The 14,257-nt window shown below is 37.0% G+C and overlaps 1 long non-coding RNA gene across 1 annotated transcript in view; it reads right to left on the bottom strand.

Moving 5' to 3' along the window:
• LOC141502863 (uncharacterized) overlaps positions 1-13,879 on the bottom strand; it is a 48,607-nt gene extending 34,728 nt beyond the window's left edge. Inside the window, exons 1-2 of the long non-coding RNA XR_012472679.1 lie at positions 13,799-13,879; positions 12,130-12,215 (exon numbers count right to left, since the gene is read on the bottom strand). This is a non-coding gene — a long non-coding RNA (uncharacterized LOC141502863). The remainder of the gene's footprint in view (positions 1-12,129; positions 12,216-13,798) is intronic.
• Positions 13,880-14,257: the final 378 nt, after the last annotated feature.

Raw genomic sequence — 14,257 nt, 5'->3', positions numbered from 1 at the left:
AAGCATCCTTATATCAACATGAATCTAGTTCTTATAAGTTCGCCCTATTTCTGCCCCCTGGGATCAACAATGTTCAATCCTTCTTTCACATGAAAAATATTAGAATACTGAAGACATGTCCTTCCTAAGACCTCTCCTCCAACCTAACTATCCCCAGTTTCTTCAATCAACCCCCCCCTTTTTACCATCACCATCTCCATAGCCCTCTTAGCACTGAGTAAGAGGGAGTTTCCACCTCTCCCAGGTGCTATGATACTTTGCCATTTTTTGGCAAAAACACCAACTGTCTTCAAAGATACTATTAGTTCATGTCATTGTACCATCTTCCAGTACAATTGTGAGCTCAGGGTTTCTGTGGGTTCTCCATTTTCCATCTGATGTGGTTTTAGAAAATACAGCTAATCCTTAAAGAAAATCTCTTGTTGCAAACCACAACTCAAGGCTATTTTCCAGGAAGGATGGTAAAATCTGTTCTCTGCATCCTCCTCCTACTTTAATGTTAAAGCCCAGCTGGTTTAATTTCATTTATCTTCCACTGGAGCCTCAATGACAAGGCCAAGAAGGTGGGGAATCTTCAAAGATTCAAAGAAAAAAAAATAACTTTTTTCTTTCTAAACTTTTCTGGTAACCCACTTCCTTCAGGAATCTTAGTCTGGCCATCTCTGACTTGCCCCGGTTATGAGGAACTAATAAGATAGACTTGTTCCATGCAGACAGAATCCCAGGCCTGGCTTTGGGGCTCATTAGTCTGAGTATGCATGTACTTTCTCATTCTGATTTTGTGTATTTAAATTCCACTGAAAAGAAGAAGTATCAGTTTTCAATAAAAGGAAATAAATAGGAACTTTGGCCACTGACAGAACAACAGCTGAAAGTTATCGCTTTTAATCTTCAAACTGACTTTGGATGTTTGCTCTGGAGGACACATTTCCCCCCGTAAACTGGTTCCACTCTGTTTCCTGCAGTAAATGGGATGACTAAACCGGCAACATTTCCCAGATTATAATTTGATTTTCAGAACAATCACAGTGAGCAACCTCCAGTTCTGTTCTTCCTTCCAAACCTGATGTTTGTGTTCTATTTTATGATACTGACCATTCATCCAAAGGCTTCATTCACAAGTAAAGTCTTCATCAGGTTTTATTGGGTCAATATATTATATGGATCACGAGCCCTCTGTGTTCTCCCCTTAATTGAGCTTCTAGCAAACAGATGGAATCCCTGGAAGTCTAAAAGAGAGTTGTTTGATTCATTGGCTTTCAGAGCATGGGAAAACTCCACATTCCCTGGCAATGCCACTTTCTAAAAGGAGCACCCGTAACACATGGCGTAAGTTGAAGAGATGTGGTTCAAGGGCACTGGTTAGGAGACTCTGGAATTGATCCTAGTGTATTCTGACATGGGGGTGCAAACACAAACTAGAACTAGACACAAACAGCTGCTGGCTGCTTCAGCTCCTTTCTGTGGGATTTGGGGTGGGCTTTTGAACTGTACTGGAAAATGGGGCCGAGGCTGGCAGTTTAAAAATATAAGTGGTTAGAGCACTGGGCCTGGAGTCAGTAATAACCTGAGTACAAATCCAACCTCAAAAACTTGCTAGGTGTGACCCTGTCTGTGCAAGTCACTTAATTTCTGTGCGCCTCAGTTTCCTCATCTCATAAAATAGGGATAATATTAGCACCTACCTCCCATAGTTGTTGTGAGGATCAGTGAGATAATATTTGTAAAGTGATTAGCACATGTCCTGCTTATTCACTTCCTACAACTCAGAGAAATGACTCAAATTTCCTAACCAACAATCTAATTTGATAAGAACTAACTTTCATATAAAAGCTTTAAGGTTGCAAAGTACTTTACATAAATTATGTCATTTGATTCTCACAACACCTCTAGGAGGTAAGTGTATTATTAGGCCCATTTTACAGATGATGACGAAACTAATCCTGAAAGCTAGTAATTGTCTAAAGTAGAATTCAAAAGTTTCTGACTCCAAATCCAACACTGTGCCACCTAGAAATCTGTATTCTGTCTTAACTCCTCTGCCTACATTACTCACCCTATTTATTAGAAAGTGGTTTTTACCCCTCCATCAAGGTATACCCTCTTCTGTGAAACCACCAGATTTTTAGGAGGAAAGGAAAAAGAAACCCCTTTGTTTCTTTTCCCTTTTCTCCTAAAAATTTGTTGTGACAATACTCTCAAGTCAATTTCCTTGAACCCGAAAGAAGATACTTAACTTTAGTTTGTGAAAGCAAAGAAGGAAATCTATTGTTTCTTTACATAGTAAATACTCATCTTATTATATTTATGTATATACTTTAAATATAGGTACATTTTTTATATTTTGAAATATATGCATTCACATACAGACTGATAGATAGAAAGCTAGATTTGTACACATATAAATATGTATGTACAAGATCTATTACCAGTAACCTAGTCACTAAACTATTGGCAACCCATGAAACAAAGAAAAATACAAAATGGCCCTCACTCCTGAATAGCCTCCTTTGAGTGGAGTAGAGATTGCTAAAAATAATATAGATTTTTGTAAAGGAATAAACACTACTTCCTTGTCATCTTTCAACTATGTTGTCTACTCTGCAGTCTTTATCCTTATCTCCTTTCCACTAGCCTTTGAAAGCTTTGGGCCCAGAACCAAACCAGGAGGATACTTGCTGGTCAATGATTGTTGACCACTTCTGAAAAAATAAAATATATATACAGCAATGCCATTTTCAATTTAGTCTTCATTATTAACATTTTCTCCATCACTTTCACCATTAAGCCCTAGTTTGTATCCTTTGCCTATTTCTGAAATATAAATGCACACACTGAATCATTTTCTGAATCTGGTAAGAGTTGGTTCCTGGCCCTAAGCCTGATACAGCTCTCATAAGTAAGTTTTTGATTTATTTCTCCAGACTCAGTCCCTCCATGCCAGGACCTGGCCTTCTCCATAGTATGTGGCTATTAGTATGACATACCTCTAGCCCAATTTATGTATTGTCTTTTCCCATGAAAACAAGCTCCTTGTTTTTATTTGTTAAGACCTCCAAGTACTTAGCACAATGCCTTATCTATTCTGAAATATTACTTTATTGATATTCTAAATGTGAAAATAATCAGTGTCAACAAACCACTGGAAAAAATGAATCATATCGGGCGGCTAGGTGGCGCAGTGGATAGAACACCGGCCTTGGAGTCAGGAGTACCTGGGTTCAAATCTGACCTCAGACACTTAATAATGACCTAGCCATGTGGCCTTGGACAAGCCACTTAACCCCATTGCCTTCAAAAAAAAAAACTAAAATAAAATGAATCATATCAATGATAATATCCTTATTATATCTATCCTTACTATATCTTCTGCACATTTCCTATTTTTTCAAGAGACCATGCCCTAAAAGATATAGTCACACTTTCAACTCTACAACTTCTACTCCAGGACTTGTGCTAGTCTGAATAATGAGTGCCTCATATTCCCCAATCTATCAACCCCAGCCATACTTCAGATTACATCCCAACCATTTTCTTTTCCATCACAGTGCATGCATTCTCTCCTCACCTTTCCACTTCTGCAAACATAATTCAGGAAGTTCTACCATTACTAACAGAAAGATATATCAAAATATTTCCCTATGACTCCATTTATCATACTTGCGATTTTCCAGACCAAAACTTCCCTCTTTGATCAACACAAGGCAGTTGTTCCCCCCCTAATAATTTTCTTTTTGAAATCTTAGCATTTATCATACTGGTTAGCATGGACTAAGAATATATTATATTGTATCATTTGTTCATTCAATCCAATAAAATAAAAAATATAAGGAAGCTACTATGAAATATAAAGTTGATTCAAAGTTTCTTCTTAGAAAACTAGATAAAGTGGTGGAGTTGGTTTTATCAGGCATCTTAAGACAGTGGAAAACATAATTTATGACTCATGGTCATTTTGTTTTTCTATGTACATAGTGAACTTAATAAAGCCAGTAAGTCAACAAAGAGTATATTAAATGTTTTTGGTATGTCAGAAAAAAGGTAAAAGATCTTTGTGAAAATAACCTCACTTTATGCAATATTTATTGCATGAGAAGATAGAAAAGACTCTCCAAATCAAACCAACATAGACCTTAATAACTCAATGATTTCAATGCAAAGGCAGAGAGAGGAAAATGGCCAAAAAAGTACACTGGAAAATTAGTTACAATACCAAAAAATAAAGACAGTCAAAGGCTTTTAGACTTCATAAAACCTTCAGGTCATTATAGATCAAGAAGATACTCAATATAGCTTTCTGGACAAAATCACAATAAAATGAAATCAACCACATCTTAACAGCAAAATCAATATAAGATTAGAGAATAGGAAAAAGAATAGAAATATCAATATGCAATTCAGATAGTTCTAATGTGACCTATTCTAGCAATCTGTTGATACCCCCCCCAAAAAACTACAGAAAAGGTAAGAGAAAGGATTACCAATATTAACTAACACCATTTCTTCAATTAACAAAATTAATCACCACAAGGAAGAGGTCAAAAGAGCCAAGAAACCACCTGGAGCAAACAAACACTTGTTCTACTTCTCAGATAAATAGAACTAGCAGTAACAGGTAAGACTGATTTAGAATATGAAGATAATTGCAACATTATAAAATGTCTCTTAAGGAACTTGTGGATGCTAAATGGCATAGTGGATAAAGGATCAGCCCTGAAAACAGGAGGACCTGAGGTCAAATCCAACCTTAGACAATTATTACCACTGTGACCCTGAGCAAGTCATTTAACCCTTGATTGCCTCCAAAAAAAGAAGGTAGTATAAGTAGTATTTTAATTTTTTAAAAAGTATGAAATTGGGGCAGCTAAGTGGTGCAGCAGCCCTAAGTTCAAATTCAACCTCAGACATTTAATAATTACCTAGCTGTGTGACCTTGGGCAAGTCATTTAATCTTATTGCCTTACCATTACCTCTCCCCCAAAAGTAAATAGTGTAATTGCTGTAGGAAAGTGAAAAACAATTTTTCAGGAAGCTTGACAGTATATTTAATTCTGCCAGATTGTCCCAAGAGCATGTAAAAAATGAAACTACAAAGAGGAAGCACATATATACACACAAATAGAAAAGATCTGTCAACATGTCTATAATAAACTATTTTCTCCATCATTGATGACCTTCATCAATGACAATGGAGCCATCTTATTTGGACTGCAACATCTCGGTTCTGAATGTGTTGTAAAAGGAAATTGCAAAGTCCCTAAAGAAAACAAAGACAGGAAAAGCAGCTGCTTCAGACCAAGTACACAGAGGAAGTCTGTACTGGAGACAACTCTATCTTTGAAGGTATTGAGGGATTTATTCTCAAAATATCTAAAAGAGGAGAAAATATCAACTGATTGGTGCTTGAAGGAAGGAAAGAATAACAAAGTGTTTTTTCATTGAAAAAATGATCAAAGATATGAATAATTATTGACGGGCTAATTCTATTGATATAATATCCTAATGATAACCACCTTTCCATACATTGATGAGAATCATTGATGAGATGGGAGCAAACAGGTTTTTGCTAACAACATAGTGCTGATGATCTTTTTATAGAAAAAAATGAATACTGCCAGATATTATATTTGCTCCACTTTTTTTTTAGGTTTTTGCAAGGTAAATGGGGTTAAGTGGCTTGCGTAAGGCCACACAGCTAGGTAATTATTAAGTGCCGGAGGTCAGATTTGAACTCAGGTACTCCTGACTCCAGGACTGGTGCTCTATCCACTGTGCAACCTAGCCTCCCCAATTTGTTCCACTTTTACAATTTTTATACAAATAAAAAAGTAAACCAAATAAAAGATTTTACAGTGTTTATTGTTTGTTTACTATTTGTTAAAAAAGCATTTGATTCAGTAGGACAAAAAGCTACCAAAAGATATTATTTCAATAAGGATTTTCTCTTCATATGTTGATAATATTCAAAACTGATTGTCAGATTCAACAATAGAGGGCTCTATTAAATGATCTAGTGATTATCAATATCAAGCATGACATCAAACAAAATTATTTTTATTCACCAGCTTCTGTAGCTGGGAATGGGAAGATAAAGGAATTCTATGAAGAACCCAATGAGGCCTCCAGATTTCCTACAGATGATAAGAGTTCCAGATGTTCTTCTTTGCAAATGACATTGTGTTGATTGCATCAAGCATGAAAATGCTACAGAGCATCCTGGAGAAACACACAAGCAATCAAGAGAATTGGGTCAAACAATCTTCACTGGAAAAGCCAAGTAGATGAAGATTTCCTTTTGTCTAGAATATGATAAACAACTGGAAGACGAGTCCAATAAGCCAGGCCACTGATACATACATTTTGAATGTACATTGAGAAGGGGCATTTAGCTGGGTCCAGAAGGAAACAACAAGATAAGAGAGGGCTAGATTACATTTAGGAACTTATGCAATATATCCATGAGCCCCGAATTTCTCCATTAAACAAAGATACATCTATATAATGCCAATATCCTTCCTTGGATGACTGGTGAGTAAAAATCATGAACACTACAATTTTTAAATCCTAAAATATCAAGTGGCCTGAAGGATAACTAATGGAAAAATAGCAGATGGCATATGTTATCTCTCTCCTCATTTTAAGGATATGTAAACTAATAAGAGAGTAAACTCTGAGGCAGGGTTTGAACCTCCCTTCCAGAGATGCTGTATATATAGTACAGTCAACTTGGTTTATGTCCTTTTTGATACGAAATCGGTATTTCCATTTTCTTTACCTCTGGGTCCTGGCAGGCGAAGTTGATTGCATCTTAGGTGCCCAGTTCAGTAGAGTATTCTATATGTATATATGTATAACATATACATATATATATATAATATACATATATACCTTTAGGGAGAATTTATATAGCACAGTATGAAGTGGGATTTAGTACTGTTGTAGAAACAACTCCCTAAGCTTATTAGTAGTGAAGTAAGTAACTATATGTATCGGTAGAGGGAATTTTTTTTACCAGAAGATTGCTATACCAAAAAATCAAAGGTCTGATTTAAAAAAGGGGAAGAACTTAGAATTTTCTCTGTCCTTGGAAGGTTTGCTCTTTATAGAGTCTTTAAACTACTCAATATATAGTTTTAATATTTTAAAACTACACCAAGACTTTTGGTATACCCCATTTCTCCTTGACATGTATGTTAGTATGAAAGAAAGTACCATGGTAAACAATGTCATTCATCAGAATAGTTCCCCCTCTCTTTATTTCTATAATGATCATGATTCAAGGAGATAATCAAGAAGCACTGTAACTAGTAAAATTATGGCAGGGCCACTGGACTTAACCACTGTATATCGAAGTTTATTGGAAGCTGATAGTACTTAAAATTTTTCAGTAGTTCAAAGACCAATGAGCTTAGTAATATCTAGTTATCCAGTGAATATTTAGAATTCCATAATTGATATAAATGGGAATCTATCAGTTCTCCTGATTCAGGTTACTCCTGCTTCAGGTGAACTAGTCCTTGACCTAAATACATCATTTCACACCTCCCAACTCCCACTCCCCACCCTGCTCCTGATAATCTGAGGTGAGAATTTCCCTCAATTTTTTTGTTTCCCTAAAAGCAAAAACTGTTGATTATGGCTCTAAAATTATAACCTATGTCTGAGAAGATTCTTCAAAGTGGTGGCTATAAGTTAAGTCAAAAAAAATAACCCTTGATTTACTTTTTGCAGGATTCAAAATTAACTTGTTGAGATTCTGCTGGATTTTCTATCTATATCTTGACATAGAAGGAATCAAAGTAGAACTAGGATTGTTTACATTTTATCCTGATACTTTTAATTCTCTACCTAGAACATGGTCATAATTTACCATTGGAATACTCAAAACTCAGTTCCATAACAAACAATACTATGTTTTTTCTAAGAGAATTTTGGGAGGCAGGGAAGATAGGTGGTGAAGTGGATAGAACATTGATCTTAGAGTCAGAAGGATGAGAGTCCAAATCCAGTCTCAAAAACTTACACTAACTAGCTGTGTGACCTTGGAAAAGTCATTTAACCCTGATTTTCTTGAATTCTGGGCCATTTCCTATCATCCTAATTTATTTCTGGCTACTGGACCCAGATGGTTCCAGAGGAGAAAGTAAAGCTGATGACTTAGCACTGCACCCCATCTCACTCAAATCCAATTTATGTGTTTGTTATAGCATCATCTCCCTAATGTCGTGGTCTTCTTCAAAAATGAAAGACAAACATCATCATCATTTTGGGGTCAATCTCTAAGCCTAAAGGATTTAGGAAGGTAACCTCCTTAGCACCCAAGTGATTTTGATCTTCTTTAGAAAGTGAACAAATTCACTTGGAATTCTAAAGCAAATAGAATGTTAGTAAATCTATCCTCATGTATTATTAAATTACTTTGGACTGAGAAACATTTTCATCATCAGTGTCCTAAGCCTGCTCATGTCAGATGGCTTTTTATCCTAATAAGTATACCTTTTCCCTAAGTTGTAAGTGATCTTTTGGAAAAAAATTTGTTTGCAAAAGTGTTCTCTTTTGGTTGGTGTATGCAAGAATAAACACAAGGGAGTTCATATATTAAAGGCAAAAGCAGTTTGATGAAATGGAAAGAGGTGGAATCTTGTGAATTTTCATCCCCTAGTAAGATTTGAGGAATTTCTAGAAGTCCAATCTTCTTTCTTTATTTACTGATCTGGAGCAGAGAGACTGAGAAGTGAAAGCACAACATCTTCAGGTACCCAACCATGTCAAGAAGGCACAAAGAGCCTGATAAGAGACTGGATCATCAAGGTTAGAAAAAAAGCAAACCCCCCCCCCAAATAAATAGAGAGATGAATGATTTAAAAATTAATAAATAAAATGGAATAAAATGAAATAAACCACCTTCCCATTTTGCTTAGAGTCAACAAGAAAAGAGTGTAGCGTATATTCAAGTAAGACTAGTACCTCTTATGTGAGGGCTGCCTAGACCTTTTGAGGGCTTCTTTTCACCTTTGATTCACCTGTGATTCCAAGAAGTAGTAGCATGTATAGTGCTCGGTAAACTAATTCAGCAGGTGGGCTAAACCAGATAGAAGATAACCAAGGGAGTCTCAAACTCAAAGATGAGTTGGGGGAGGGGGGTGTCTATGTAAAGTCTTCCACTAGTAGAAAGGGCAGATGAGAACAGTTTGTTCCAATGGTCATGAAGGCAATTGAAGCAGGTACTGTGGAGTACTTAGAGCTTGGTTAGACATCCAAGACTCAAAGGTCAACCACTTCATCTAGAGCCAGCACCAGTCGTCTTGATTGTCTTGCCACTGGACCTTGATGACTTTGGAGGAGAGAGTGAGACTGATGATTATTTTACGATTCCTATCTCAAAGTCCTGTAGCAATAGGCAAATGACAAAGCAGCAGGTGTGGATACATTGGGAACTGTAGTCACCCTACACACAGGTGGCCCAGGTCACAGGGTTACTCTCCCACTGAAAGCAGCAATAGAATTCAGCAGCCCACTGGGTAGTGAGTAGTGATTTCCAGGATTGTACCACTCATTCCCCTGGAGTGAGGAAGGGGATAGAAAAGATGCCTTAAAAATTGTTTGTTTATCCAACTCTGACCTGATTACTGTGGCAGGCATGGATCCCACCCTATAGTCAAAACACACAAAAAAAATTTACAAAAACTTCTTCAAAGAAGATTCCACTCACCATCAGGCTATAGAACGTTCTCACCATTGGGCTATGGAATGTGCACACATTCATAGACAACACAAGATCCAGTAGAACTGAAAGATGAACAGTTCTTGTTGCAAGAGAACTCAGCTGCCCTGAGTAAAACAAAGCTGGCAAATGAAGGTCAGCTTACTGAAGGCGGAGTTGGATATATGTTTTTTTGGAGTGACCACAGTGAAGGGGAGTGCCATAAAACTGGGATAGGTTTTTCAATCAAAACGAATATAATCAACAAGCATGTATACATATCAAAAGAAGTGAACAATAGGCTCATGACAATGAGATTGTCATTTGCAAGAAAATGCCACATCACCATCATCAGTGCTCCCACCATGACTAACCCTGATGAAGACAAAAATTTTATGAAGACCTGGAGACTGTTATCATCAATGTATCAAAAGAGGACAAGACTATAATTCTGGGTGACTTTATTGCTAGAGTAGGTTCAGACTACCACACATGGCAGGGAGTCCTTGGGAGGAATGGAGTTGGAAACAACAATAGTAATGGTCACCTTCTACTGAAGACTTGCTCATCATCAATCACAAACACTGCATTCCATTTACCTAAATGCAATAAAATTTTCTGGATGTACCCTCCTAGCAAACATTGGCATCTAATACACTATGTGATTGTAAGAAAAAGAAACAGACAAGATATGAGTGACAAAGGCAATGTATGGTGCAGAGTGCTGGACTTATCACAGTCTCATCCTTTCTGAGCTCAATAATCACATTCAACTGAATCAGCAACCCCCAAGTAAAATGAAAACTAGAAGAATTAATGTCAAATGATTAGAACGTCTCTCTCTCTCTCTCCCTCTGAGAGGGAACAGTTTATTGTTACCTTGAAGAGTAAACTGAATGAACACACAGTTGGCGACAGTGGAGCAGAAAAAGAGTGGAGAGCTTTCAGAGACCTGGTATAAAGCATTGCATTTGCTTTGCAGAGCCAGAACACTTGCAAACACCAAGACTGGTTTAATGAAAATGATGGGGAAATACAGAAGCTACCAAATGAAAAAATGAGAACTCTACAGGCTTTACCAGCAGAAAAGTTCATCCATTTCTAAGAAGGTAGCATTTAATTCCATTTAAAAAATTATAAGTGAAGCTTAGAGAGATGCAGGATCCTTGGCTCAATAAGACAGCACATGAAACTCAGTTTTATAAAGACAGTAACACACCAAAATGCTTTTATGATGCCATGAAGGCTATTTATGAACCAAAGACATATAGTGCAGCTCAACCACTCAGTTGCTGCTGATGGATCCACATTGATCAACAAAAGGGATGTGATCCTAAAAAGATGGACTGAACACTTCCCTAATGTTCTTTACAGACCATTATCAATCAATGCAGAAGCCACTGACTGTTTACCTCAAGTTGAAGTCAATTTGTCTATAGCTGAAGTTTCAACTGAAGAACAGGTTTTGAAGCCATTAGGCTCCTTTTAAATGGCAAAGCACCTGGTGTTGATTCTATTCCAGCTGTGATATACAAGATTGTTCATTCAAAAAGTGATTGAAATTTTCCAAGTTATATGGCATGAAGAGTTTGTGACCCCAAGAATTCAAAGATGCCTCCATCATCCATCTCTATAAAGCTAAAGGGAATAGATTGTCCTATGACAATCATAAAGTTATTTCTTTTTTTAGTAATTGCTAGTAAGAATCCTTCTCAATAGACTGATCCTTTACCTGGAATATGATTACCTCCCTGAGAGCCAGTATGGCTTCAGAAAGGGTCAAGAAACAGTTGATATGGTGGTTGCTGCCCAACAAATCTAGGAAAAATGTCAAAAACAGAACAGAGGTCTGTATGTAATTTTTGTAGATCTGACCAAGGCCTTGATACTGTTAGTCATGAGAGCTGATGGAAAATTATGTCAAAATTTGGTTGCCTGGAGTTCATCTGCTTTGTACATCAATTTCATGACAGTGTACTTGCCAAGGTTCTGGAGAGTGGATGATGCTCTTGAGATTTCCTGTCATCAGTAGAGTGAAATAAGGATGTGTTCTTACTCCCATGCTTTTTAGCATGATGTTTTCAGCCATGTTATCAAACATCTTCACTAAGGATGAACATGACCTCAGGTCAGCTACTGCACTGATGACAAATTCTTTAATTTGAAAAGGCTGCAAGCTAAGACCAAAGTAGAGGAAGTATTAATGTATTATCTTCTATTTACAGATGATTGTGCACTCATTGCAGCCTCTGAAACTGAGATACAACAAAGTTTGGATCATTTTTCTGCTGCTCGTGCTAATTTTAGTCTAACAATTATCACCAAGCAAAACAGGTGCTCCATCAGCTAGCACCATACCATCTATATGTGGAACCATAGATAACAGAAAATGGAGAATTTTGAGTATTGTAGACAAGTTCACTTACCTTGGCAGGGTCCTTTCCAAGGAGGTACACATTTACAATGAAGTCGACACATGCATTATCAGAAATAGCTCAGTATTTGGGAGTCTCTGAAAGAAAATATGGGAAAGAAAAGGTATTAAACTGACTACCAAACTGAAGGTCTCCAGAGTTGTTGTGCTGACCTCATTGCTGTATGCCTGTGAAATCTAGACAGTCTTCCAGCCATGTCAGGAAACTGAATCACTTCCATTTAAACTGGGAGATTTAAATTAGGAAGATTCTGAAAATCACCTGGCAGGAGAAGATACCAAACACAGGTCTTTTCTGAAGCTAAATTGCCAAGCATTCCAACATTACTACACAGAGAATGCAACTGTGATGATTTGCTCATATTGTTCAAATGCCAGACTTAAACCTTGTCAAAAAGACTATTTTAGGAAAACACACACAGGACAAAGCACTCACAAGGGGATCAGAAAAAGTGATGCTGGGACACCATGAAGGTCTTCCTTAAAAACTTTAGAATTGATTGTTTGGCATGGGAAACACTGGCACAGGACAACCCAACATGGCATGCCCTCATCAGTGAGGGTGCTTCACTCTATGAGGAAGGCAGATTGAAGCAGCTCAAAGGAAACATGACATCTGTAAGTCTAAAAGAAAGCACATGAACTATTTGTGACCGACTTGTGGTAGAGCATTCCAAGCTTGTATTGATCTGATTAGCCACAATCAGATACACTGTGATTTGTTTCTAATATAATGATGTCGTTTTGATCTTCTTTGATAATGAAGGTCAAGAACCAATAAAAAGAATTGCATTTGGATTTCAAATCTTGCCTTTGTCACTTTCTGGTTTTATGATTTTGACTTTTCCTCATCTGTAAAATGAGGATGGCATTCTATCTAAACAGTACTTATGTTATAGGGTCATTTGAAGAAATCCCTTGATAATATACTTATGAGGGACAAGGTAGAGATTGGAAAATAAGGGTCTACTTCTTAGGTCATGAACAATATATTCTATCTGGTGTCAATTCATGTAGAAATTTCTGGAAATATATGCTATGAAGGAGATATGCTTCTCCTTCCTGCTTCAGAACATGCCCAGGTAATCTTCTAGTTCCAGTCACTTACATGGTGGTGATGAAAAGCCTTTTAATATGGTACTGAGCTACAGAGGAATGTACATACAAAAGATGTGAACAAAAGAAATCTCATCACAGGAAGTTTGTAACTAATCAAATAAGAAGGAAAAAAAAGAAATGTTGGTAGGGAATAGAGGAACAGTTGCAAATGTAAAAGTAACCCCTTACCTGTCACCTACCATCAACTGTCCTATGAAACCATTGGGCCACCAATGATGCTCAGAGAATGCCTCATACTGACTCTGGTCCCATTTTATTTTCTATCTACATCTATTTTACAGATGAGTATACTGAGATGCAGAAGATTTATGAAGCTTGCCAATGATCATATTGTCATACAGCCAGTGAATATCTGAGCTAATATTCAAACTCCAGCCTCCTGAGGTCAAATCCAGCATTCTTTTCAGTAAATCAATGTATGTTAGGAAGAGTTGAGTTAACTACTTTTTGGCTTCAGTCCCAGATATGAAAGGACATTTTCTTGGTGAGGCTCCTATGAAAAAAAGATGGAGGGCAAGGTTTAAAAGAAGAGTTATCCTTACCATTTTATTATGAAAATTTTAGAAAAATCCATGTGGATTACTCTGTGGTTCTTAAGAATCTGTGCTCTCTATGATGGGAGGGTGATATTAGTGCCATTATTTTTAGAACATTGTTATTGAAATTGGCTGGAATCACTTAAGAGTCAGTTAATCAGAAGGAAGAGGTGATAATAGTGTCTTTATGACATTTAGTTATGTGATAAGATGCTGATGTAATGAGAAATCTCTTTTCTTCTGGAAAAGATTAAAGACATGGAACCCTAGCTTTGGAAAGCAGAGGAGGAAAAAGATTCTTTGTCCTACAAAAATGAAGTGACCAGATGTCTTGATTTAGGCAAAACAGGACTGATATTTTAAGACTAGTCCCCATCTGTGACTTTTCAGTTGCTCCCCCACCAGCTCCTATTCCCTATGTTGGGTTTCTGATACTCTTGAAAAGTGTATCTTTTCTGTTGCTAT

The sequence above is a fragment of the Macrotis lagotis genome, chromosome X (genome assembly GCF_037893015.1).
Source record: "Macrotis lagotis isolate mMagLag1 chromosome X, bilby.v1.9.chrom.fasta, whole genome shotgun sequence".
Lineage (NCBI taxonomy): Eukaryota > Metazoa > Chordata > Mammalia > Peramelemorphia > Peramelidae > Macrotis > Macrotis lagotis.
This window is presented reverse-complemented; position numbering and strand designations above follow the sequence as displayed.